The 25,617-nt window shown below is 36.6% G+C and overlaps 1 protein-coding gene across 2 annotated transcripts in view; it reads right to left on the reverse strand.

Annotated features, from left to right (window-relative positions):
- PHKB (phosphorylase kinase regulatory subunit beta) overlaps nucleotides 1-25,617 on the reverse strand; it is a gene marked incomplete at its 5' end in the record, with an annotated part of 202,564 nt that overhangs the window by 154,164 nt on the left and 22,783 nt on the right. The gene's annotated exons all lie outside the window — the stretch shown is intronic.

Genomic DNA, 25,617 nt, shown 5'->3' on the forward strand with positions numbered 1-25,617 from the left:
GCACTTGTAGTATTTCTAAATGTTATGAGCTATCGCCCTCCTCACCCCCAGCAGTCAAGCCAACTAACTCGTGTATACTGGTTCTAACATCTCAAATATCACTAATACTCCTGTGGTAGTCCAGTAGCTCAATGATTTCAGTTCCTTCTGAGAAATATCAATATATCTACTTACATGCCCTGAAATCCAAACCTTATTCCTTATCCTCATGCATTATCAGGCAGTTTTCTGTCAAACAATCATACCCTCAAAACCTCAAGGAAAAAGATACTGTACATGTTCCAAAGTCATCCACTTCATGAATATTCAGATAGTTTTCATACTGAAAGCCTGAAGCCTCCACTTTCTCCTAGGTAGATAATACTTGCCTTATTATCTAGACTATAAGCAGAAACCATTTCTACTTCTCAGCCATGGAAACTGCAGCAAGGTGTTAGCAGAATACACTGCTCAAAAGCTACAAAATTCACGTAATCATGATAATCTGCCACAAAATGGATACAGAAAATTGTTCACTTGACTAGTGCACTTTCTCAACTGCTGACTGAAAGGAAGACATCTGACCCTTCAGCCATCAGAATAAGTACTGACTCTTATTCTTGTTAAAAGCACTCAGAAATTATAAACATCTCAAAGTCACAATTAATCCACCCTGGAACTCAGGTAATCCATGTCATATAGTCTAACAACATAGCACAAGAGTGAACCTATAACTTACCAGGGCCGGGGGTCGTGTTGGCAGGCATTAAGAATCAGTTTTTAAAGAAAATTAAAGCATTTATGTTCGTAAAATTGCTATGGCCAGTATGCTAGTTTAAAGCCAAGTTATTTGAAATCTCTTTATGTTTAGGGGAAGTAAGGTAAAGATCTACACATTCAGGCAATAGTCCCATTATCTTCTGTTAGAAAGAGAGATGACTTACGGATGAAAACAGGGAATATGAAATGACTTACTCTGAGTGAAGAGATTTTTCTAAAACAGTCTTCACAATGACACCAACGAGAATGGACCCCATAGTGAAGTATGGAGAGGACCACCAACACAGAGAGGAAAGCATCAGGACTGCAAAGGAGGCAAGGGTCCACACATGCCCTCTGCCTCTCTGCATTCAATTAGCTCTGGGTAGGTTTAAGTATATTGGCAGTATATGGGTAGCCTGGCAGCTGGGAAGGAATGCTTGCATGTTAGGTGATAAGCTCTGGGGGGTCTACACACTCTCGGTGAAATTCAGCCATAATTAATAAAATAAAATCAGGTACAAATCATCACGTTTTAAATTGTGCATATGGATATACAAAGACTAAAGGGGACATGTTTGCTGGGGTGGAATGATTGTGGAATGATTTGTTTTTACTTAGATTTTATTTAGATTTGTTTTTATTTATTTTGTCGTGAAATGATTTGTTTTTATTTAAAGCACTATTCGTAGAGCTAAGATTTTGCTTTATATGAGAAAAATAAAATCACCAAATGTTGCATATACATTTTCATTACAATTAGATAAATAATACATGTGCATACGGATAAAGATTGAAATAGAATGTGCAAAACTGAAATCTACTTGCATTATAATAGTAGGTGAATTTATTTTGAAAGATTATTTTAATGACATTGTATCAGGGTTTTTAGAGTGAAAAAAATACTTCCTTTAAAAGTACTATTACATTTAAGGTACCCCTTACCTCCCCCAAAAGACTAAAATGATTCTGTCATCTAATGTTTTTCAATAAAATCACCCATGGAATTTCTTAGAAGCAACAATAAATAAACAAACGGGAAACCAGATTTTTCAAGAAAATAAAGACCCATTCAGCAAGAGCTAAAAGAGAAGAGTTCAAGCAAAGCAGAAAAGTGTAAAAGTAAAATCAGCTAATTCACTGAGAATCTATGTTTTCTTATACCTTCCTATATCTTCAAAGAAAGCCCATGGTAAATTAAGAACAGCTTGGCTAGATAAATGTCAACACTTCAGTGATCACCACTATATTGCTTCTGAAGTAACTGCATAAAATTAAATTACTTAGAAAGGAAAAGCAATAATGGAAACATTTTAAACAAGAATTAAACATCTGAAAAGCATCAATACCAATACAAATGTGGAGGAGAAAGAAATCAACAATAGAGTACAAGTTCCCAAAGACAAAGAAAAAGATGAAAAATAACAGAAAACTCTAATAATGTTTAGAGTTCAAAACGAAATGAATTTTTAAAATATAAATTTCTCCTTTCCATGTTTTTCTCATTTGAATTTTGCCTATATCTAAACACCACAAAGTAAAATGAAACTTATCAGTTATCAAGTTTGTAAAATGAGCTTAAACATGTCAACCTGATTTTTTGTATTAGAAAAATACAGTCTACATCTTCATTTCAGAACACGTTATGTCAAACAGATAACAGCGATAAAGAAGAGGAAGCAGAAGTTGTTACTTGAAGAGAAATATTACAGCTTTATCATGAAGGAAGAAAGTGCTATTTACTAACAAAGAGACTAAAGAATGAGCTGCTCTGTGAGACATAAACAGTATTATAGAAAGAGATAAACTTAACAAAGGTATAAGCTTTCTGAATTTTGCACTATAAACCCAGAAGGTTTCTGAGTGTTATGGAGAGGCTCTTAAGAAATCACAAAACAGCACTGATAGTTAAAAGCATGAAATAGATGACCCAAGAGGAAATTCAAGGAGGAAAACTGATCAGCAAACCAAAACATCAGAAGTGTATTATTTGGGCATCTTACTTTATATGATTCAAAGCTCTTTAATACATACAAAAATATTATTAATCAAGACTTTGATGATCCCTAAAGTAGCTTTATCATTTTTCCATGCATGGTGGTGGACTAAGATAAATATCATTATTTATTCATTCAGTTAATATATACAGTGAATGCATAAGAATCTGGACCATACATCTAGCAGGCTACCAAGGCCTACAGATTAGGAAGACAGGTAAGGTTTTGAATAAGATTATATTATATATATAAATGGATAACAAGGTAGAGTGGTGAGTTCCTTAAAAGACAAAGGACAGGAAAATTTAATCCCCGTGGGGCTCAGAGAACAGGGAACTCCTGCATTGCAATCTCTAAACTTACTAGCAATTTCAAATAATGAATTGCCATCTAAATATGAAGGTAACAACTGAACTCCAGGAAGATGTTAAGTCATAAATATATATACACATATGCACACATACTTAATATAGATATTTTTAAAATTTTTTTATTTATTTTATTTTTGGCTGCATTTGGTCTTTGTTGATGCGCGCGGGTTTTCTCTAGTTGTGGCGAGCGGGGACTACTCTTTGTTGCAGCATGCACTTCTCATTGCGGTGTCTTCTTTTGTTGCAAAGCACAGGCTCTAGGCACGTGGGCTTCAGAAGTTGTGGCAAATGGGCTCAGTAGTTGTGGCTCGTGTGCTCTATAGAGCGCAGGCTCAGTAGTTGTGGCGCAGGGGCTTCGTTGTTCTGCAGCATGTGGGACCTTCCCAGACCAGAGCTCGAACCCATGTCCCCTGCATTGGCTGGCGGATTCTTAACCACTGCGTAATCAGGGAAGTTCCTAAAACAGTTCTAAAACTTATATACGTCTCATGAAACAAGATACTATATACTAAGATTTTTTTTGAAGTGATACACATGAAGGTTTAGGTGAAGAAATTATATCAGTAAAGGGTAAATTTTATTGACACACTGACCCTAGTATGCCCTTTCACAGGATAATTTTATTATAAATTTAAATCCTTAGAAAGGACCATAGGATTCTGATTCTCTCCCTCAATTAAAATAATTTCTTTTCATATTAAAAAAAAGATAACATTCTATCACCCTAAAAAAGGTATCATTAACATTTTGGTACGTTTTGGTACATTTGGTACATTAACATTTTGGTGCATTCTTTTCAGGCATTTTTTACTGTGTATTTATTTTTTAATGTACACTTTTTAATGTGTATATATTTTTTAGTGTGTATATATCACATAAACACATAAAATTTACCACATATAGGATAATAACATACATACTGTTTTTCTCATGGACATAAGTCCTTTTTTTCCTTACCTCATCCTCTTGCCCTCTTCTGTACTCATAACCACACATTTTCCATGTTTATATAATCAAACATATAGGTAAGAATGAGAGAAGAGTCTGTCCTTGCTCGTTTTATAAAAATGGGATCATGACACAGACCTGTGCTTGCATTTAGCTCCTCTCATTTAACAACACACAGGGAAATCACTAAAAGTGATGGCTCTTTCTTTTGCTGTATTACAACTTATTCCAGTAGCCCCCCATCAGTGGGTATATAATTTGCTTCCTATTTTTACCATCACAAACAATACTGCAAAACACAGATATACATAGATATAACCAGGAGTGTGCTAGAACCAGTGAGAACTGGCTGGAGAGAGTCAACTGTTAAATTGTCAGGAATTTTGGGACTGGTTGTGAAACACAGCCATAACTGCAAATTAAATTACAACTAATTATTAAAAACAATGGTAATAAATAGTCGAGCCTCATCATTTCCAAATTATTTTACTACATTCTACTATTATATATACTTTTGAGTTTATTTATACCTATATATCTGTACATTGGAAATACTATGTAATAGCATGTTACAATATGTATCTTCCCAACTCTGCATTCAGTAATGTCACGTAAAGAAGTAGTATTGAATTAAATGATAAATGCAGTTTTTACAACAAATGGCAAATTATATTTTTTAAAAAGGCTAAAATAATTCACATTTCTACCAGTAATATAAGGGCTCCATTCTTCTAAAAGCTTTTTCAATCTGATAGGAGTAAAGCAGTAACCCTCTTTCACTTAACGTTCATTTCCCAGACTATTAGTGAGTTTGAGAATCTTTACAAACTGGCCATTTGGATTTGCTCTTCTGTGAACTGCCTACATCTTATTGCCATTTGCTACTGCTTTATCAGTGTTTTTGTCATCAATTTCTAAGAGCTCTTTGTATGTTTTGTGTGCTATTTAACATTTCCATTTCAAATATTTTCCCGAGCTTTCATTAGTATACCAATGTCAAAATTAAAAAAAAAAAAAAGTAATGGTCAATCTATCTCTTTCCTCATTTGGTTCTAGTCTTCCTTTCTGTTTAAAAAGGTTTTCATTAGGGACTTAGTCCGGAAAGATACCACATGCCGCGGAGCAACTAAACCTGTGTGCCACAACTACTGAGCCTGCACTCTAGAGCCCACGTGCCACAACTACTGAAGCCCGCGTGCCTAGAGCCCATGTTCCGCAGCGAGAGGCCACCGCAATGAGAAGCCCACGCACCACAATGAAGAGTGGCCCCTGCTCACTGCAACCAGAGAAAGTCCACGTGCAGCAAAAAAGACCCAAAGCAGCCATAAATAAATAAATAAATAAATTTATTTAAAAATAATAAATAAAAAGGTTTTTGACAACCCCAAGGTTATACATATAGTTACTGCAATTTTCTTCTAAGTTTTTTATAATGTTAAAAAAATAAAGTTTCCCACTTAGCTATTTTATCCATTGAGAATTTGTTTTCTAAACCATTTTTAAAGTAAGTAGTAAATTCCATTCATTTTAAAAAGATCAAAAATTTTTTTTTAGGTTACAAAATATTCAATAGAAAGATCCATTTGTCCTAAATTATAAAGAGACCATCTCAAACTATTGGATTCTAATAGACAATTTCCTCTTGAAATAATACAACTTAATTTTGAAAAGCTATATAAAAACTCTCGTATCTAACAATGTAGCATTTGATCTACTTATATGCAAGATTTCAAACCCATCATGGACATATGGTATTTACAAACAGCTTAAACAATAATCAGCTTCATGTGCAGCTACATTAATGTCTCTAAAAATCGCAATTGCTTGGAGCAACATATATTGATTTTTTTAAGTACTGTATGTAGCACTCAATGATGCATATTGACACAAAGTTAAAACATAAAGTATGCTGCACCCTTTCATTTTTCTATAGGTCTTGGGTTCTATCAGAGAAATACACAAAAAAATGTGAAAGTAGAATCTTAGCCCAAGGAAAGAATCAATCAGTATCTTCTGTCTGCATTTTATTCATGATTCTCTAACTTTGGGAATGGAGCAGGGTGAGATTCACCAGTTCTAAAGACTACAACTTTAGAATCTTCTGCCTGAGCTAATGGTAAACAGCTAATTTTATAGACATAGGACATTAAGAACTGTGATTTTTCAGTCAGGAAAGTCTCTGAAAGCCTTAGTCTCTTAAGCCTAAGTTTTTGAAAACAGTGAAGTGCAGAGGCTAATAAACTATTAAGAAAGTATGTACAAAGAAGCAGTTGAATAACCAAAATCCCTGAGCTAACATATTCTCCAACAAAATAATCAGGAACTAAGAAGAATCTGAAGCCCTTGCATTGTAGAGGGTCAAAAAGCCCCCCAGTTTCATGAGGTTTGGATAGTCCTTATACTTACATGCATATAGAGAAGGTGAGGAGGGCAGGAAGGGTACAGACCAGGAAGGCATGGAAAAGCAAAGAGATAGCCTTGTATATGAACATACAAAATATATGCAAACCACATCTGTGGTTTATCAGTTAATTATTAAAACATTAATTTCTGAGTTAAGATATCAAGGTTTCCCAGAGTATAATAATTATATGTTTATCATCTATATATGATACAATGTATTTTCAAGCAACTTTGAAATTTAAATTAAATCATTAACTTGGGATGATAAGTTCTTCATCTTAAAATTCCCTTTCACTCCTTCACTGATAAAAACTAGAAGGATACTACTATAGAAGGGACAAATTATTCTAATACATTCTCACCTTTGTATCCCTAATGCTTGTACTAGGAGGTTCACAATCCAAATGTTTATTGAACTGCCTGACCCACATGATTAGGGGGAGGCCTTCTTCAATTCCACAGGCAGAGTTAATTGTTCTATATTCTGCATTCTTACAGCACTCTGTAAATACCTTAAGTACAGTTCTTGCTTATGACAATACGTTTTATTTTCACTAGTTGATTAATGTGCTATACTACACTGGAAGCCAATCTACAACAGGGACCATATCTAGTACATAGTAAATGGCAGTGAAAGTTTGGTAAGAAGAGGGAAAACATGGAGAGAAGCTAACAAAAATAGTTTTCCTGAAAAGCTTGTTTTCAGGAAACTTCTGATGACCAGTTTACAATATTTTCACAGGCTATGCTATCTCCTGCTGCTCCCATCCAACTTGATTTAATCATCTAGTCCCCCCTCTTCAGACTTTCATGATTAGACAAGTTGAAAAACTTACCTTACTAACTTTAGAATGGATACCCGTTAACTTTTATAGTTAAAAGGTTCAAATACACTATATATGACTCAGCACTTTGAGCATCTTCAAGATCACCAACATCTCCTTCCAAAACAAAAAAACAAAACTTAAACCATGATTTTCTTTACTGTATAATTTCTTAAAATGAGAAAGGGAAAATTTGCATGCATACTACTTTGCATTGTACCAGATACTTTAAATACATTGTCCCATTTCATCTTCCTGACAAAGGAAGGAGGTTGGCATTAAATTGAAGCACAAAGAAGTTATTAAATGGCAGTCTAAATTGGAACATGGGGTTCTCTAAAGACAAACTATATGTGTGCTCTTTTTTTTTTTTTTTTTGCGGTACGTGGGCCTCTCACTGCTGTGGCCTCCCCCGTTGCGGAGCACAGGCTCCGGACGTGCAGGCTCAGCGGCCATGGCTCACGGGCCCAGCCGCTCCGCGGCATGTGGGATCCTCCCGGAGTGGGGCACGAACCCGTGTCCCCTGCATCTGCAGGCGGACTCTCAACCACTGCGCCACCAGGGAAGCCCCTATATGTGTGCTCTTTGTCCTATACCATGAAACCTCATAAAAATGCTTGGCTAAGAAGAGTTAAGAGCCCTTAATCCCTGTTTTCATTTTCTGCTTTAAACAACAGACTGCTCCAAAATTATATGTACATGTATATATACATATATGTATACTTTTCCTTACTTAACTCCCAATTTATTATCACAGTTCATCTGAACCTTCAACTTTTTAAGTCTATGTTTCTCCATGGCAAGTTGGGTAAGAAACATATTTTAAATGTAAAATATGAAGTGGCAAATATAAAATAGCACAACTTCTTAAAAATGAAGTAAAATTTGCCTCTTCAACTAATCCAAATAAGATGTGAAAAGGCCACTCAACTGTTCCCATTTTATTTTTAATAAAAAGGTATTAAGTTCTTCCAGTGACCTTTAAGGAAGGAGCATGGCCAATAAAATCTATTTAAGGATATTAAATCTGGTTGATGTTTCATGAGTTGACCTTATAAATACCAATCACTCAATTAGTTATTTCATTTTCCTTTCTTATTTATAGTCTAGTAGAGTCCCTTGACATAATATAGCATGAATATATATGATTTCTGTGAGGTCAGAGCTGTATTCTAATAATTCTAGTGTTTCTAAAAAGTTTCTGGAACTCCCTTTTTGAAAAAAAATGCATTCAGAAATGACACAGTTATTTAAATTTCTCAACAGTAGTTGTTATATTCACTGTTATAACCCCAGTGCCAATAGTGCCAGGAAAACAGTGAGCACTCAATAAATATTTATTCAACAAATGGAATTAATATCCTCTGAGATCTAAAATTTGCCAACAATTACTCGAAATCAGCTGCAATGAATAAGGTGATTCATCAGAGCAGATGAAGTTAGGTAAGACTCACTGATCAATACCCTAAGCTGTGACCATGTAGTAATTCAACTTGTTCTATTCTTCTATTTTAATCTGTTCTGTTCTCGTATTCTATTGCTCATAAAGGAGGATCTGAATGAAATCATAAAAGGATATGATTTAAAAATGATTTGATCACTAGAATAAATGTATATAGCTTACAAGTGAGCTACTTTATAAAGGATAATACTAATCTGAACATATAAGATTTCTGAAGAGAAACCCAGTCATTATTTCACACTTATATTACAAGTAAAAATTCTCAATTCCAAACTTCTAAGACTTAAATGATAGCATCTTAGTTAAATATTAATTGAATTACATGGAGGGGAAAAAGAACTTCACTATACACCATTCCCAATCTTTACAAGAAATACTTAATTTTATTATGTCTTGTTATTATAGTGATTAAAAGCATGTGACATGAGGCATTTTACTGTGTCATATGTTATTCAACACAAGTCCTACAGAAATAATACTTTCAGCATTTAGAAAGATGGAAACAAACCATTTTCCTTTATCATTTGCACTTTGATAAATCCTGGTCTGTATTTCTTGTCTTGGCAGAGTTCAGTAATGCATTTAATATGAATGTTAATACTACTAATTATAAATTGCCCTGATAACACTTTATAGGGTAAGCTTGAACAGAGGAAGTCTTGAATGTTAATCGAAAAAAATCACAATAAACTATGAATTAGCAAAGTAAGCTAACACTAAGAATAAAAATATTCTCAACCAGAAAAAAAGTAGAAGTACATCTGACAGTATAGAGTTTGTAGACAAAGAATGCTAGCTAATTTTCTTCTCATCAAAATGCAGTGAAGTTTACATCACTGGCTAAGTAAAACAGGGCAGAGATGTTTTTGCCATTTTCTACACTATACCATCAGACTTTGGGGATTTGCTTCAAAGCTGTCGTGAGAGCCTGTGTCAGTAAACTGCCTTCTGTGAAGACCTACATACAATAAAATCATAACTGGGGCTTCCTTGGTGGCGCAGTGGTTGAGAATCTGCCTGCCAATGCAGGGGACATGGGTTCGAGCCCTGGTCTGGGAAGATCCCACATGCCACGGAGCAACTAGGCCCGTGAGCCACAACTACTGAGCCTGCGCGTCTGGATCCTGTGCTCCGCAACAAGAGAGGCTGCGAGAGTGAGAGGCCTGCGCACCGTGATGAAGAGTGGCCCCCACTTGCCGCAACTAGAGAAAGCCCTCGCACAGAAACGAAGACCCAACACAGCCATAAATAAATAAATAAATAAATAAATAAATAAATAAAAATAAAATAAAATAAAATAAAATCATAACTGACAAAACTTTCTTGTATAGAATCCAATCACATTTTTTAGAAGCCATCTTTTAGTCTAGTGAATAAGGTTAATCCCAAGGTTCAATCAAGTAAAAAAAAGAGGTCTCCCTGCTCTCCATCATCCCTCCTCCTCATCCCCCAGAGTGTAAGGAAGCTCCTGGATAGACACTGTCATAATACCTAGGAGGTTGTGGAAAGAACATGGGCTGTGAAAACAGATAGACCTTGGCTGCAATCACAGCTATGACCTTCACAACACTGTGGATTTGGGCTCTCTCTGAGCTAGGACTTCTAACCTGTAAAGCTGGGGAAAATTTAACCTCACAGGATTGTAGTGAGACTTAAATGAAATATTTTAAGTATAGCACTGGCACACTGTATATTAACTACGTACTGTCTTCCTTTCTCCACCCTTAAATTTTTGAATCTCCTCTTGCACTTAGCCAAAGACTGGTTAGAAAATTAAAAATCAAGGAATTTTGTTTAACTGTTAATCAGAATCCTCCTGATCAATGCAAGGATGGATAAACCCCACATAGTGATTTTAAATCTGTAATTTTAAAAATCAGTAATTAAGAAACAGCAAAAACACTATGTATCTTCCTGGGAGAAATGTCTATTTAGGATTTCTGCCCTTATTTGGATTAGGTTGTTTCTATTTTTGATACTGAGCAGCATGAGCTGCTTGTATATTTTGGAGATTAATCCTTTGTCAGTTGCTTCATTTGCAAATATATTCTCCCATTCTGCACGTTGGCTTTTTGTCTTGTTTATGATTTCCTTTGCTGTGCAAAAGCTTTGAAGTTTCTTTAGGTCCCATTTGTTTATTTTTGGTTGTATTTTCATTTCTTTAGGAGGTGGGTCAAAAAGGATCTTGCTGTGATTTATATCATAGAGTGTTCTGCCTATGTTTTCCTCTAAGAGTTTGATAGTGTCCGGTCTTACATTTAGGTCTTCAATCCATTTTGAGTTTATTTTCGTCTATGGTGTTAGGGAGTGTTCTAATTTCATTCTTTTACATGTAGCTGTCCAGTTTTCCCAACACCACTTATTGAAGAGGCTGTCTTTTCTCCATTGTGTATTCTTGCCTCCTTTATCAAAGATAAGGTGACCATATGTGCGTGGGTTTATCTCTGGGCTTTCTTTCTGTTCCACTGATCTATATTCCTGATTTTGTGTCAGTACCATACTATCTTGATTACTGTAGCTTTGTAGTATAGTCTGAAGTCAGGGAGCATGATTCCTTCAGCTCCGTTTTTCGTTCTCAAGATTGCTTTGGCTATTCGGGCTCTTTTGTGCTTCCATACAAATTGTGAAATTTTTTGTTCTAGTTCAGTGAAATATGCCATTAGTAATTTGACAGGGATTGCACCCAATCTGTAGATTGCTTTGGGTAGTAGAGTCATTTTCACAATGTTGATTCTTCCAATCCAAGAACATGGTACATCTCTCCATCTATTTGTATCATCTTTAATTTCTTTCATCAGTGTCTTACAGTTTTATGCATACAGGTCTTTGTCTCCTTAGGTAGGTTTATTCCTATGTATTTTATTCTTTTAGTTGCAGTGGTAAATGGGAGTGTTTCCTTAATTTCTCTTTCAGATTTTTTTATCATTAGGGTATAGGAATGCAGGAAATTTCTGGGCATGAAGTTTGTATCCTGCTGCGTTACCAAATTCACTGATTAGCTCTAGTAGTTTTCTGGTAGAGTCTTTAGGATTCTCTATGTATAGTATCTTGTCATCTGCAAACAGTGACAGCTTTACCTCTTCTTTTCCAATTTGGATTCCTTTAATTTCTTTTTCTGCTCCGATCGCTGTGGCTAAAACTTCCAAAACTATGTTGAATAATAGTGGTAAGGGTAGGCAACCCTGTCTTGTTCCTGATCTTAGTGGAAATGGTTTCAGTTTTTCACCACTGAGAATGATGTTGGCTGTGGTTTATCATATATGGCCTTTATTATGTTGACATAAGTTGCCTCTATGCCTACTTTCTGCAGGGTTTTTATCATAAATCAGTGTTGAATTTTGTCAAAAGCTTTTACTGCATCTATTGAGATGATCATATGGTTTTTCTCCTACAATTTGTTAATGGTTTATCACATTGATTGACTTGCGTATATTGAAGAATCCCTGTGTTCCTGGGATAAACCCCACTTGATCATGGTGTATGATCCTTTTAATGTGCTGATAGATTCTGTTTGCTAGTATTTTGTTAAGGATTTCTGCATCTATGTTTATCAGTGATACTGGCCTGTAGTTTTCCTTTTTTGTGACATCTTTGTCTGTTTTTTGTATCAGGGAGATGGTAGCCTCGTAGAATGAGTTTGGCAGTGTTCCTCTGCTATATTTTGGAAGAGTCTGAGAAGGACAGGTGTTAGCTCTAGTCTAAATGTGTGATAGAATTCGCCTGTGAAGCCATCTGGTCCTGGGCGTTTGTTTGTTGGAAGATTTTTAATCACAGTTGCAATTTCAGTGCTTGTGATTGGTCTGTTCATATTTTCTACTTCTTCCTGGTTCAGTCTAGGAATGGTGTGCTTTTCTAAGAATCTGTCCATTACTTCCAGGTTGTCCATTTTGTTGGCATAGAGAGATCCTTTAGGATCTCTCATGATCCTTTGCATTTCAGCAGTGTCAATTGTTACTTCTCCTTTTTCATTTCTAATTCTGTTGATTTGAGTCTTCTCCCTTTTTTCTTGATGAGTCTGGCTAATGGTTTATCAATTTTGTTTATGGTCTCAAAGAACCAGCTTTTAGTTTTATTGATCTTTGCCATTCTTTCCTTCATTTCTTTTTCCTTTATTTCTGATCTGATGTTTATGACTTCTTTCTTTCTGCTAACTTTGGGGGTTGTTTGTTCTTCTTTCTCTAATTGCTTTAGGTGTAAGGTTAGGTTGTTTATTTGAGATGTTTCTTGTTTCTTGAGGTAGGATTGTATGTCTATAAACTTCCCTCCTAGAACTGCTTTTTCTGCATCCCATATGTTTTGGGTCATAGTGTTTTCATTGTCATTTGTTTCTAGGTATTTTTTGATTTCCCCTTGGATTTCTTCAGTGATCTCTTGGTTATTTAGTAGCGTATTGTTTAGCCTGCATGTGTTTGTAATTTTTACAAGTTTCTTCCTGTAATTGATATGTAGTCTCATAGCATTGTTGTTGGAAAAGATATCTGATATGATTTCAATTTTTTTTTAATTTACCGAGGCTTGATTTGTGACCCAAGATATGATCTATCCTGGAGAATGTTCCATGAGCACTTGAGAAGAAAGTGTATTCTGCTGTTTTTGGATGGAATGTCCTATAAATATCTATTAAGTCCATCTTGCTTAAAATATCATTTAAAGCTTGTGTTTCCTTACTTATTTTCATTTTGGATGATATGTCCATTGGTGAAAGTGGGGTGTTAAAGTCTCCTACTATGATTGTGTTACTGTCGATTTCCCCTTTTACGGTTATTAGCAGTTGCCTTATGTATTGAGGTGCTCCTATGTTGGGTGCATAAATATTTACAATTGTTATATCTCTTTCTTGGATTGAACCCTTGATCTTTATATAGTCTTCTTCTTTGTCTCCTGTAATAGTCTTTATTTTAAAGTCTATTTTTTCTAAAAGGAGAATTGCTACTCCAGTTTTCTTTTGATTTCCATTTGCATGGAATATACTTTTCCATCTTCTTACTTCCAGTCTTTATGTGTCGCTAGGTCTGAAGTGGGTCTTTTGTAGACAGCATATATACAGGTCTTGTTTTTGTTTCCATTCAGACAGTCTATGTATTTTGGTTGGGGAATGTAATCCATTTACATTTAAGGTAGTTATTGATATGTATGTTCCTATTCCCATTTTCTTAACTGTTTTGGGTTTGTTATTGAAGTTCTCTTCCTTGTCTTGTGTTCCCTGCCTAGAGAAGTTCCTTTAGCATTTGTTGTAAGGCTCGTTTGGTGGTGCTGAATTCTCTTAGTTTTTCTTGTCTGTAAAGGTTTTAATTTCTCCATCAAATCTGAATGAGATCCTTGTTGGGTAATCTTGGTTGTAGGTTTTTCCCTTTCATCACTCTAAATATGTCCTGCCACTCCCTTCTGGCTTGCAGAGTTTCTGCTGAAAGATCAGCTGTTAACCTTATGGGGATTCCCTTGTATGTTATTTGTTCCTTTTCCATTGCTACTTCTAATATTTTTTCTTTGTATTCAATTTTTAATAATTTGATTAATGTGTGTTTGGTGTCTTTCTCCTTCGATTTATCCTGTATGGGACTCTCTGAGCTTCCAGGACTTGACTATTTCCTCTCCCATATTAGGGAAGTTTTCAACTATATTCTCTTCAAATATTTTCTCAGTGCTTTCTTTTTCTCTTCTTCTTCTGGGACCCCTATAAGTTGAATGTTGGCACGTTTAATGTTGTCCCAGAGGTCTCTGAGACTGTCCACAATTCTTTTCATTCTTTTTTCTTTATTCTGCTCTGTGGTAGTTATTTCCACTATTTTATCTTCCAGGTCACTTATCCATTCTTCTGCCTCAGTTATTCTGCTATGGGTTCCTACTAGAGAATGTTTAATTTCATTTATTGTGTTGTTCTTCGTTTGCTATTTAGTTCTTTTAGGGTCCTTGGTTAAACGTTTCTTGTATTTTCTCCATTCTATTTCCAAGGTTTGTATCATCTCTACTATCATTACTCTGAATTCTTTTTCAGTTAGACTGCCTATTTTCTCTTCATTCGTTTGGTCTGGTGGGTTTTTACTTTGCTTCTTCATCTGCTGTGTATTTCTCTGTCTCTCATTTTGGCTGACTTACTGTGTTTGGCATCTCCTTTTCACAGGCTGCAGGTTCGGAGTTCCCGTTGTTTTTGGTGTCTGCCCCCAGTGGCCAAGTTTGGTTCAGTGGGTTATGTAGGCTTCCTGGTGGAGGGCCCTGGTGCCTGTGTTCTGGTGGATGAGGCTGGATCTTTCTTCCTGGTGGATAGGACCGCATCTGGTGGTGTGTTTTGGGGTATCTTGGAACTTATTATGACTTAAGGTTTTTTCTCTACTAATGGGTGGGGTTGTGTTCCTGTCTTGGTAGTTGCTTGGCATAGGGTGTCCATCACTCTAGCTTGCTGCTCATTAAGTGGAACTGTGTCTTAGCATTGAGATGAAGCTCTATGGGAGAGCTTTTGCTATTTGATATTATGTGGGGCTGGGAGGTCTCTGGTGGACTAATGTCCTGAACTCATCTCTCCCACCTCAGGGGCTCAGGCCTGACACCCAGCCGGAGCACCAAGACCCTGTCAGCCACACCGCTCAGAAGAAAAGGCAGAAAAAAAAAAAAGAAAGAAATAAGAAAAATAAAAGTTATTAAAATTAAAAAATTAAAAATTAAAAAATTAAAAAGTATTTAAAAAAAGAAAAGAAGGAAAGAACAGAGCAACCAAAGAACAAATCCACCAATAATAAAGGTGCTAAAAACTATAATTAAAAAAAAAACACAAAATAACGGACAGACAGAACCCTAGGAAAAATGGTAAAAGCAAAGCTATACAGATAAAATTACACAAAGAAGCATACACATACACACTCACAGAAAGAGAAAAAAGGAAAAAAGAAAACTATTATATATATATAAAAAAAGGAAGAGAGCAACCAAACCGTTAAAACAAATCTATAAATGATAATAAGCTGTAAATACTAAACTAAGATAAACATAAAACCAGAAACAAATTAGATGCAGAAAGCAAACCCCAAGCCTTCAGTTGCTCCCAAAATCCACTGCCTCTATTTTGGGATCATTCGTTTTCTATTCAGGTATTCCAGAGATGCAGGGTACATCAAGTTGATTGTGGAGATTTAATCCACTGCTCCTAAGGCTGCTGGGAGAAATTTCCCTTTCTCTTCTTTGTTCGCACAGCTCCTGAGGTTCAGCTTTGGATTTGGCCCCGCCTCTGCGTGTAGGTCGCCTGAGGGCGTCTGTTCCCCACCCAGACAGGACGGGGTTAAAGTAGAAGTTGATTGGGGGCTCTGACTCACTCAGGCTGGGCAGAAGGAGGGGTACATAATGCTGGGCGAGCCTGCGGTGGCAGAGGCCAGCATGACATTGCCAACAGCCTGAGGTGTGCCATGCGTTCTCCTGGGGAAGTCTTCCCTGGATGACAGGACCCTGGCAGTGGCAGGCTGCACAGCCTCCTGGGAGGGGAGGTGTGGACAGTGACTTGTGCTTACCCACAGGCTTATTGGTGGCTGCAACAGCTGCCTTAACGTTTCATGCCTATCTCTGGTGTCTGCACTGATATCCGCGGCTCGCACCCATCTCTGGAACTAGTTTAGGCGATGCTCTGAATCCCCTCTCCTCGCGCACCCCAAAACAATGGTCTCTTGCCTCTTATGCAGTTCCAGACTTTTTCCCGGACTCCCTCCCAGCTAGCTGTGGCGCACTAACCCCCTTCAGGCTATGTTCACACAGCCAACCCCAGTCCTCTCCCTGGGATCTGAACTCCGAAGCCTGAGCCTCAGCTCCCAGACCCCACCTGCCTCAGTGGGTGAGCAGACAAGCTGGTCAGGCTGGTGAGTGCTGGTCAGCAGTGGTCCTCTGTATGGGAATCTCTCTGCTTTGCCCTCTGCACCCCTGTTGCTGCACTCTCCTCCATGGCTCCAAAGCTTCCCCCGTCCACGCTCCTGTCTCCACCAGTGACGGGGCTTCCTAGTGTGTGGAAACATTTCCTCCTTCATAGCTCCCTCCCAGAGGGGCAGGTACTGTCCCTATTCTTTTGTCTCTGTTTTTCCTTTTTTCGTTTGCCCTACCCAGGTATGTGGGGGAGTTTCTTGCCTTTTGGGAAGTTTGAGGTCTTCTGCCAGCATTCAGTAGGTGTTCTGTAGGAGTTGTTCCACATGTAGATGTATTTTTGATGTATTTGTGAGGAGGAAGGTGATCTCCACGTCTTACTCCTCTACCATCTTGAAGGTCCCCCCCACTCTGTGCCATATTTTTTATGGGCTATTAATTTTTTATGTAATACAAAACTGAAAGAATATAACTCTGGGTGAACAGTAACATTATCAAAATTTTGCTGTACTTTAATTTGCATTATAATTTAGTTGTAAGAATTTTATAGTAAAAAAAGCGAAATGAAAACTGGAGTCATCATAATGGATATTTTGGTAACGTATTCAGTTTAAGGTATTTAGGGACTTCCCTGGTGGTGCAGTGGTTAAGAATCTGCCTGCCAATGCAGGGGACATGGGTTCAAGCCCTGGTTCAGGAAGAATTCCACATGCTGTGGAGCAACTTAGCCCATGTGCCACAACTACTGAGCCTGTGCTCTAGAATCCATGAGTCACAACTACTGAAGCCCACTTACCACAACTACTAAAGCCCTTGCGCCTAGAGCCGGTGCTCTGCAACAAGAAAAGCCATGGCAATGAGAAGCCCATGCACTGCAACAAAGAGTAGCCCCCACTCACCGCAACTAGAGAAGCCCACATGCAGCAGTGAGGACCCAACACAGTCAAAAATAAATAAATTTAAAAAAAAAGAATATACAAAAACAAGTATTAGGTATTCAGCTTATACTATTGCAAATTAAACTATACTGTAACATGAAACCATAATAGAAATCAGCCTGGAACTTGCTAGTTTTTTGTAGTTAATTTAAAGACCTTTTACTGTTTCCTCTCCTTTTCAAACAATTATATCTATTACTTGAAGCACCTACCCTCATTTTTATGTTCACTGTGTGAGACTGTTGAATCCTATCTTACAACGATGCCTAGAAAAAAAAATACTTTTCTAAAGGCAGTGTCTAATGGCATCATTCTGCCTGAACTGATAAGCTACATGAGACATGAAAGAGGCCAGATCCTCCTCACATCACCACCACCACCACCATCAGGGGCCTCCAACAAAGATCTTCAAGCAATCAGCACTTCAGTTTCTCGAAGAAATACTTGTGGAAAATAAACTGGACAAGGGGGATAAATAAGCTTAACTTCTAGTGCTGACCAAATATGCCTCTCATTTCCATTTAATTGGCTAGGGAACTCCTTGAAAACGGAGTCAGTCATTACATCCTGAAGCAGAGCTGCCTACTGAGGTGGAGACTACAAGATCTTCTGGACATAGAAAGGATCACCAAATATAATTAAAGAAACAATGTACGATAAAGACATTAGAAGGAAATGTAAATAATACCCAGTAATTTCCAATAACATTTGTTGGAAAATTAACTTTTGTTATTAACGTATAGCAGTGGGCTCAAACAAGAGTCCTGAATTAGCAACCCAAATGCCCTAGGTCAGCTGAGTAAAAGGATTTAGTCCAGGTCAATCCAGGTCAGAAGTCAGAACCTGGAGTAGACCTGCAAACTGGTAAAAGCAGAAAGCCACACTAGTAAAAGGAAGCTGTAGAAACAGTCATGGTCAAACATAGGAATGTGGGGTCATGCCTAACAGGAATCAGCGACGCCAATAATGACATATTTATCTGAAGACTAAGTTCAAGATTGGGAACATGAGAATACTTAATTCAGAGCCAAAGATCTAAGACATGAGGATGTTACACAGGACTGCTGCTCAGCAAGTATGGTGCTATGGATAGACTTTTGATCCCCAAAGTGTAGGCGATCCACTAGCAGCAGGGCCTTGTCTGGGAGCTTGCTAGAACTGCAGACTCACAGGCCATATCCCAGACCTGCTGTATCAGAATCTGCATTTTAACGAGATCCAAGGCTCTACAGAGGAAGTTATTCCATCTTGTAAAAAACAAGAGAGGGGAGGGGAAAAACGAGAAGAAGAAGGGATCAAAATCACATAGCAGCTTTGTTATCTTAGGAAAATCCAACTCCACAACCCCTAGACAATAAGGCTGTGAACTAACCAAAATAGCTTAATATCAAGACGAACATTTGTTCATAAAAGCTTGCTTCAAGAACCCAAATTGCTATACAACCAATCCAAAGCTATCAGGTCATCAAGTTGCTCAATTCCAACCAGTTCCCCATCTTGTAAGATCTGCCTTAAAATCACCCAATCTAAGTTCTAAAACCCTATAAATATTCTCCCCTGACTGCCCTGACAGTCAATGATTAAGAGCCATAACATTTTGGAAGTAGAAAGGAACATAAACAAGCATCTGGTCTAAGTCCTTTGTTTTATGGAAGAAATTTCACAATTTGCTCAAGAAGGCAGAACTAGTTAAAAATAGAACTAACATCAGAAATAAAATCTCTTGACTCCCTCTTCGGGGGTCTGTTTTTTTTTAATGTTTGTTTTCATTTACATTGATTATTTTGGCCTTTATGTCCTAAAGCAGGAGTCCCCAACCCCTGGGCCACAGACCGGTACCAGTCCGAGGCTTGTTAGGAACCAGGCCACACAGCAGGAGGTGAGTGTCAGGCAAGTGAGCAAAGCTTCATCTCCCATTCCCCATCACTCCCCAAGCTGGCATTACTGCCTGAACCACACCCACCCCAGGGAAAAATTGTCTTCCACAAGAACAGTCCCCTGGCGCCCAAAAGGTTGGGGACTGCTGTCTTAGAGGATGACACTGCTTAACTCTAACATAATTTACCAATATACCCAAAACATTACACTTAGTGGGAGGTGTCAATATGCATCACGCCACACTGAATATAAATACAAAAATTCACTTTTAACCAAAGAGATAAAAAAAGGTAAAAAATAATATAATAATCTTATTACCAGCATCATAATAAAAACAGCTAACATTACCATGTGCAAATATGCATGCTTTCATTTATTTCTCACAACCCTATTATGTAGGTATTGTTATTATTTTCATTTTACAGATTTAAGAAAATGAGGTTGTGACTTATCCAAAGTCACATTGCTATCAAGTGGAAGAGCTAAAACTTAAACACTGAAGTATGCTTTGTTTTTTTGTTTGTTTCACATAAAACAAGCAAAGAAGTTGAGTATATAGTTATTTCAGCTGTTCTCTTGAAATTTCCATTTATTATGAAAATAATACAGATTCCCAGCAATATATAACCTGCTTCCAAAGGAACATTTAAATAAGAAATAGCGCTTTAATAACAATTTTCCCCAAAATACTAAGTTGTTTTCCAAGCAATTCTAGTATTGATCACTGCACTTTCTCCATGTTAGTTGTATAAGTGAACTATTTCAGCCACTATATACTTGGTGCACCTGTTCTTAACATAGACTTCATTTCCTTTTATTTCTATTAGTTCAAGGCAATTGCAATGAGGAAGAACTAAAAAGAGCTCTCTTTTGTAAGTGCTATGCTGTGACCTGATGAGGTCTAACATGAAAACATACATTTTTCTCTAGTGTGTTATTTAGCCCTGTGTTTAATAGTTTTATAAAAAAAAGATTTTATATCATTTCTTATTCTGAAAAATGTTGAACTTACTCTAGGTGGCAAAATTTAAAAAGTTAGGGGGTGAGATAGGGAGGGTGGGAGGGAGGGAGGTGCAAGAGGAAAGAGATATGGGAACATATGTATATGTATAACTGATTCACTTTGTTATAAAGCAGAAACTAACACACCATTGTAAAGCAATTATACTCCAATAAGGATGTTAAAAAAAAAGATTTAAGAAGTTAGTATCTTCCCACTTCATTTAAAAGTATATCATTTCACTCTCCTTCAATAACGATATTCCTGAAATTTAAATGCCAAGTTCAAATTTCTTGGTATCTTATGTGAAGTCTAAAGTGTGATAGACAAGACCTATTACATATCGTTGATCTTCTCTATGTGTAAAAAAAAATAAATACACTACTGATGACTTACATTTTTATAAAAATGTAGATGAATAATCTATGTGATTTCCTCCATTTTCCCTGCAAGGGAAGCAAAAATCAGTACACAGAGACTGCTCAAGCTTTTTAAGCAAGGGGCAAAGGAAGTCAGAGCCATGAAGTTTGGCCCTGGAGATGCTGTCCAGAGCTAAAAAATAATCAAGAATGCCCTCATCAAGTCATAAATTTATTACACACTAGGATCACTATTTTGCTTCATTTATTATACCTCTTTTTTGAATTTGAACTTTGAACCTTTTTGGACTTGACAGTGGGGGAAATATATTTAGTATGAAAATGTTATTATTTAAAAACAAATGGAAAATAAAGCACTGTAGCAGAGAATGTAAGTAGGAAGGGAAGGTGGAAAGGTAACCAGAAGACTAACAGCAAAAGATGCTGAACAGCAGACTCCAGGTTTGCATTTTATCCTTTGGATAATGGAGAGCCGTTGGGGAGGTTTATGTAAGGGCATCATATGATCCAAACTTTAAAAAGATAACTGTTGGCAGTGTGAAAGATTACAGTAAAGTGGTGAGCCCTAGGCACAAGAGTCCACTTTTGGTTAAACAGTCATCCTAGGGCCTTGAATTAAGATAGCGACAGCAGGGATACAGAGGAGAGGAAACATTCAAGAAATATTTAAAAGGTAGAAAAATTAGACTGAGGAAAAGGCTTAAATTTGGTACAGGTCTTAGGTACAAATATCAGCATCACGTAGAGTAATACAGAAGGAGAGTCTAGTGATAATTTCTAATCCTCAAATAGTTTTTTATTCCTTTAAATAATAATAATTAACTTTATATCCTGCTAGCATTTTCTTTTTTTATCCTTGCAGTCATTGAGCAAATGATTATTATCAAAGCTACAAGCCTATAGAGAATTGGGATTAGGTGGGTATAACAAATTAATTGTGCTTCATTGCATATTTCCATTAAAACAAGATAACATATCCAAACACAAGGATCTCAGAACTGACAGAAACAACAGATAAAAACTCATAAAAAGATTCGACAAAGATAATTACTGTCAGAAATATGTAAATTAAGAAAGCAAGCAAGTATTTTAAATACCTCTTTATTAAAGATATTTAACATGGACAATTCATTGTTATCAGGAGACCATTTAAAAGATGTTTAACACAAACAAAAGGTAAAGGTCTAAAATCAACTAGCTTATATGAGCCACATTTAAAAGAGGCTCAATTTGACTGGAAAAAAATCCCATCAAAGCAGAAAGAATATCAATAGAAATAATTAATGCTCTCTACCAAAGCCTAGCATAATACCAAATGACATTATGTTTAAAAAATAAGACTTTTAAAAAATTATTTTTAAATAAGATATATTTTAAAAATGTATTTAGAAGTATGAAAATTTGAAATGGCACCCAACGGAGCATGGCTCTATATACTACACTACATCATGAGCAAAGCCTAATGATTAATGATGCAGAGTGCATGTACTTTAGAGCTCCAGGTTTCTTACTACAAATTTCCAGGTGAAGTGACCTAACAAATCCACAGCTCCAAACTGGTTAAAACCTAACAGTGTTGCCCACTTTGGAATCACTTAGCCACAGGCTGCTCTGTTGTTCAAAACTTATTTAATATATTGTTTTTGCTTAAGGAGAGAGGCCACCTACATTAAGATAACATTGCCTATGGTCAAATTACATACATATGAACACACACACAGACATATACCTGCACGGAGGCTACTTGAGACCTGAGCCAAAATGTCCATCCTTGAAATAGATCAGTAAATGCTTCTATCAAAACATTTAAAATCAAACATCATAGTAAGTTTAGATGTTTGGTCCACTGCCCTTAACTTTTAAAGCGTTAGATTTGCACAACTGCCATTTGGTTACAGATGAAAATTCATGACAGAAACATACTCAGAATACAGGAAAAAAAAAAAAAGATGAAACTGAAGTCATCCTAAATCACAAGCTGTTAAAAGTTTAGATGTAAATTATATTTTTTAAAATTTAAATAATAATAATAAAGAATAAGCTCCCCTACAGGCTGAAAGTTCCATGAAAAGAAGAGTCCACTGACTGAAGCTGCAGCAAGCCAAGGTCATCTTTTTGGCATACTAATGATTTATAACTATAATTAACCATCAGGTATTTATGATCAAACACATATATAAAGGACTGTCCAAAGCTCAACTGCCCAATCCTAAACCCTGTGCTTGTCCTTGCCAGTCTACATTCACAGCTTTAGCCACAAGACTCCACCTATCATACAAATAATAACATGACGGTTCATTCCATGACCAGGGCCTACATATTTGCAAAAATTCAAGTCCCATAAGACTTGAATCTTAAATGATTAAAAAGGAAGGCCATGGAAATGGTGTGAAGTTATTGATAATAAAGGGAGTATAACAAAACAATAAGCTTTAAAAATTTTTATATAATGAATTAAAAACTAATGATGTATATTTTGAAAGACAACAAAGAACACATGAGACATAATATATCAGAACCCATAAAAATGGGCAATTTCAATTATACATTTAAAAAGATTCTCACTGGTTCTAGAAGTCACTTAATGTACCATATCTGTTCACCTATAAAAAGCAACCTCCTCAAGAAATTTGTGAAATATGAACTGAAAGAGAAGCTATGAAATCAAGAAATTAAAAATAAAGAATAGTTCTTTTTAAGGAACTATTAACATATCATTGTTGGTAAAAGAAACTAATAAAATCTATAGGGAAAAAAGGAACAAATACTAAAATAAAAAACAGCAACAATTTTTTCACCTTTTTAAAACCACTTCTAATCAAGGCAGCCAAGGCTTATTGTGACAAAAATGAGAAAAAGTATGAATTTATTAAAAACACATCATAGAAAACTACAATGCACAATAACGAAGCATTTATCAAATTTTCAAGAACAAGTATATAACATGTGCAGTTACAATTTTCTTTCATGTGTTTTCTAGTCAGGGATTATTTTCAAATCTCTTTTGGGTCTATTTTCATGACTCAGGAAAAAAAAAAAAAGACATGTCCTAACTGTATGTTTACCAATAAAAACAAAACAAAACAAAAAACCTTTACATCTCCCACAAACCCCATATCTTTTAATAGGTAAATCAAATGTCTATGTCTCTTTCAGCCTGAACCAAGAAAAGATATGGCAGCTCCTTGTGTGGTTTTGCAGATTATTCCTCAGAAATAGAATGATTAATCTCTGCTTTAAAATATGGACAGAAATTATCATAATGATATAAATATAAGACATAGATTTATAAGAATTTGCTACATATGCACACAGAAAATTTTCCTGTGTTAAATTTGGCCACATTCCAAAAGTTACTCTGTGGAGTCAAAGATACTGTACAAATGGTAGATAATCAAGGTGGCCAGAGTTTCTGAATCTAGGCTGACGACAGAGTCAATATTTGTGCTTTCACAGCCCTTCATTATCAAAGATGGACTGAATGCCCCATATGCCCAGCACTGTGCATTATGCTAGTTATTAAACATAGAGATAGAGACATATAGCACATGGCTTCGGCCATTAGGCTGCTCCCTGCCTTCTCACCAATTTCCAATTTATTTGTATAATAGCCAGAGGATCTTCATAAAGTATTACTCAGGTCTTATCACCCTATTATTTCGAATTTTCTATAGTTTTCCCTTCCAATTACAATAAATCCAAGTATCTTCAAGCCTCCCAGCACGCTGCCCCACCCAGCCATCCTCTCTTTCCTATTATTGTCATTCACAATGCTTTGCCCTTTGAGGTTACTGTTCTCAAATACCCAGCTCTATCTATCCTCAAGATCCTATCCTAGGACACTCTTCAACCCAACTTCTCATTTGACTCCTATATCCTCCTTCAGCACAAATGTCATTTTCACAGATGCCTTCTGTGAAGTGCCATGCTAATCCTGCAGGAAATACGTAGCTCACAAGTGGTGCTAAGCAGAGGAATAATAGGATGAATTCTTTATCTTAGAAAAATCACCCAGATAAGAACTTGTAGAACAGACTAGCTAGAGAGGTGGTACAATGGGAGGTGATGGCTATAGGTAGCAAAGTTAAGTAGGAAACAACTAGAAGAGGCCAGGAGAGAGTTAGAGACTGCATGTATGCAAAAGCACTGAAGTCATCTTTAGCTTTGCAAAAAGTTCCATCAGGCTATGAGCTCTCTAAGACCAGTATCATATAGAGTCACCCCTTGGAATCCATGGGGGATTGGTTCCAGGACCACACCACTGCTGCCAAGAACAACAAAATCTGTGGGTGCTCAAGTCCCTTATATAAAATGGCATGGTAAAACTGATATAGCCACTATGGCGAACAGTATGGCGGTTCCTTAAAAAATTAAAAACAGAACTACCATACGACCCAGCAATCCCACTACTGGGCATATACTCTGAGAAAACCATAATTCAAAAAGAATCATGTACCACAACATTCATCACAGCACTATTTACAATAGCCAGGACATGGAAGCAACCTAAGTGTCCATTGACAGATGAATGGATAAAGAAGATGTGGCACGTGTATACAATGGAATATTACTCAGCCATAAAAAGAAATGAAACTGAGTTATTTGTAGTGAGGTGAATGGACCTAGAGTCTGTCACACAGAGTAAAATAAGTCAGAAAGAGAAAAACAAATACCGTATGCTAACACATATATAGGGAATCTGAAAAAAAAAAAAGGTTCTGAAGAACCTAGAGGCAGGACAGGAATAAAGACGCAGATGTAGAGAATGGACTTGAGGACACAGGGACGGGGAAGGGTAACCTGGGACGAAGTCAGAGAGTGGCACTGACATGTATATACTAC

This window comes from Hyperoodon ampullatus (assembly GCF_949752795.1).
Source record: "Hyperoodon ampullatus genome assembly, chromosome: 18".
NCBI lineage: Eukaryota > Metazoa > Chordata > Mammalia > Artiodactyla > Ziphiidae > Hyperoodon > Hyperoodon ampullatus.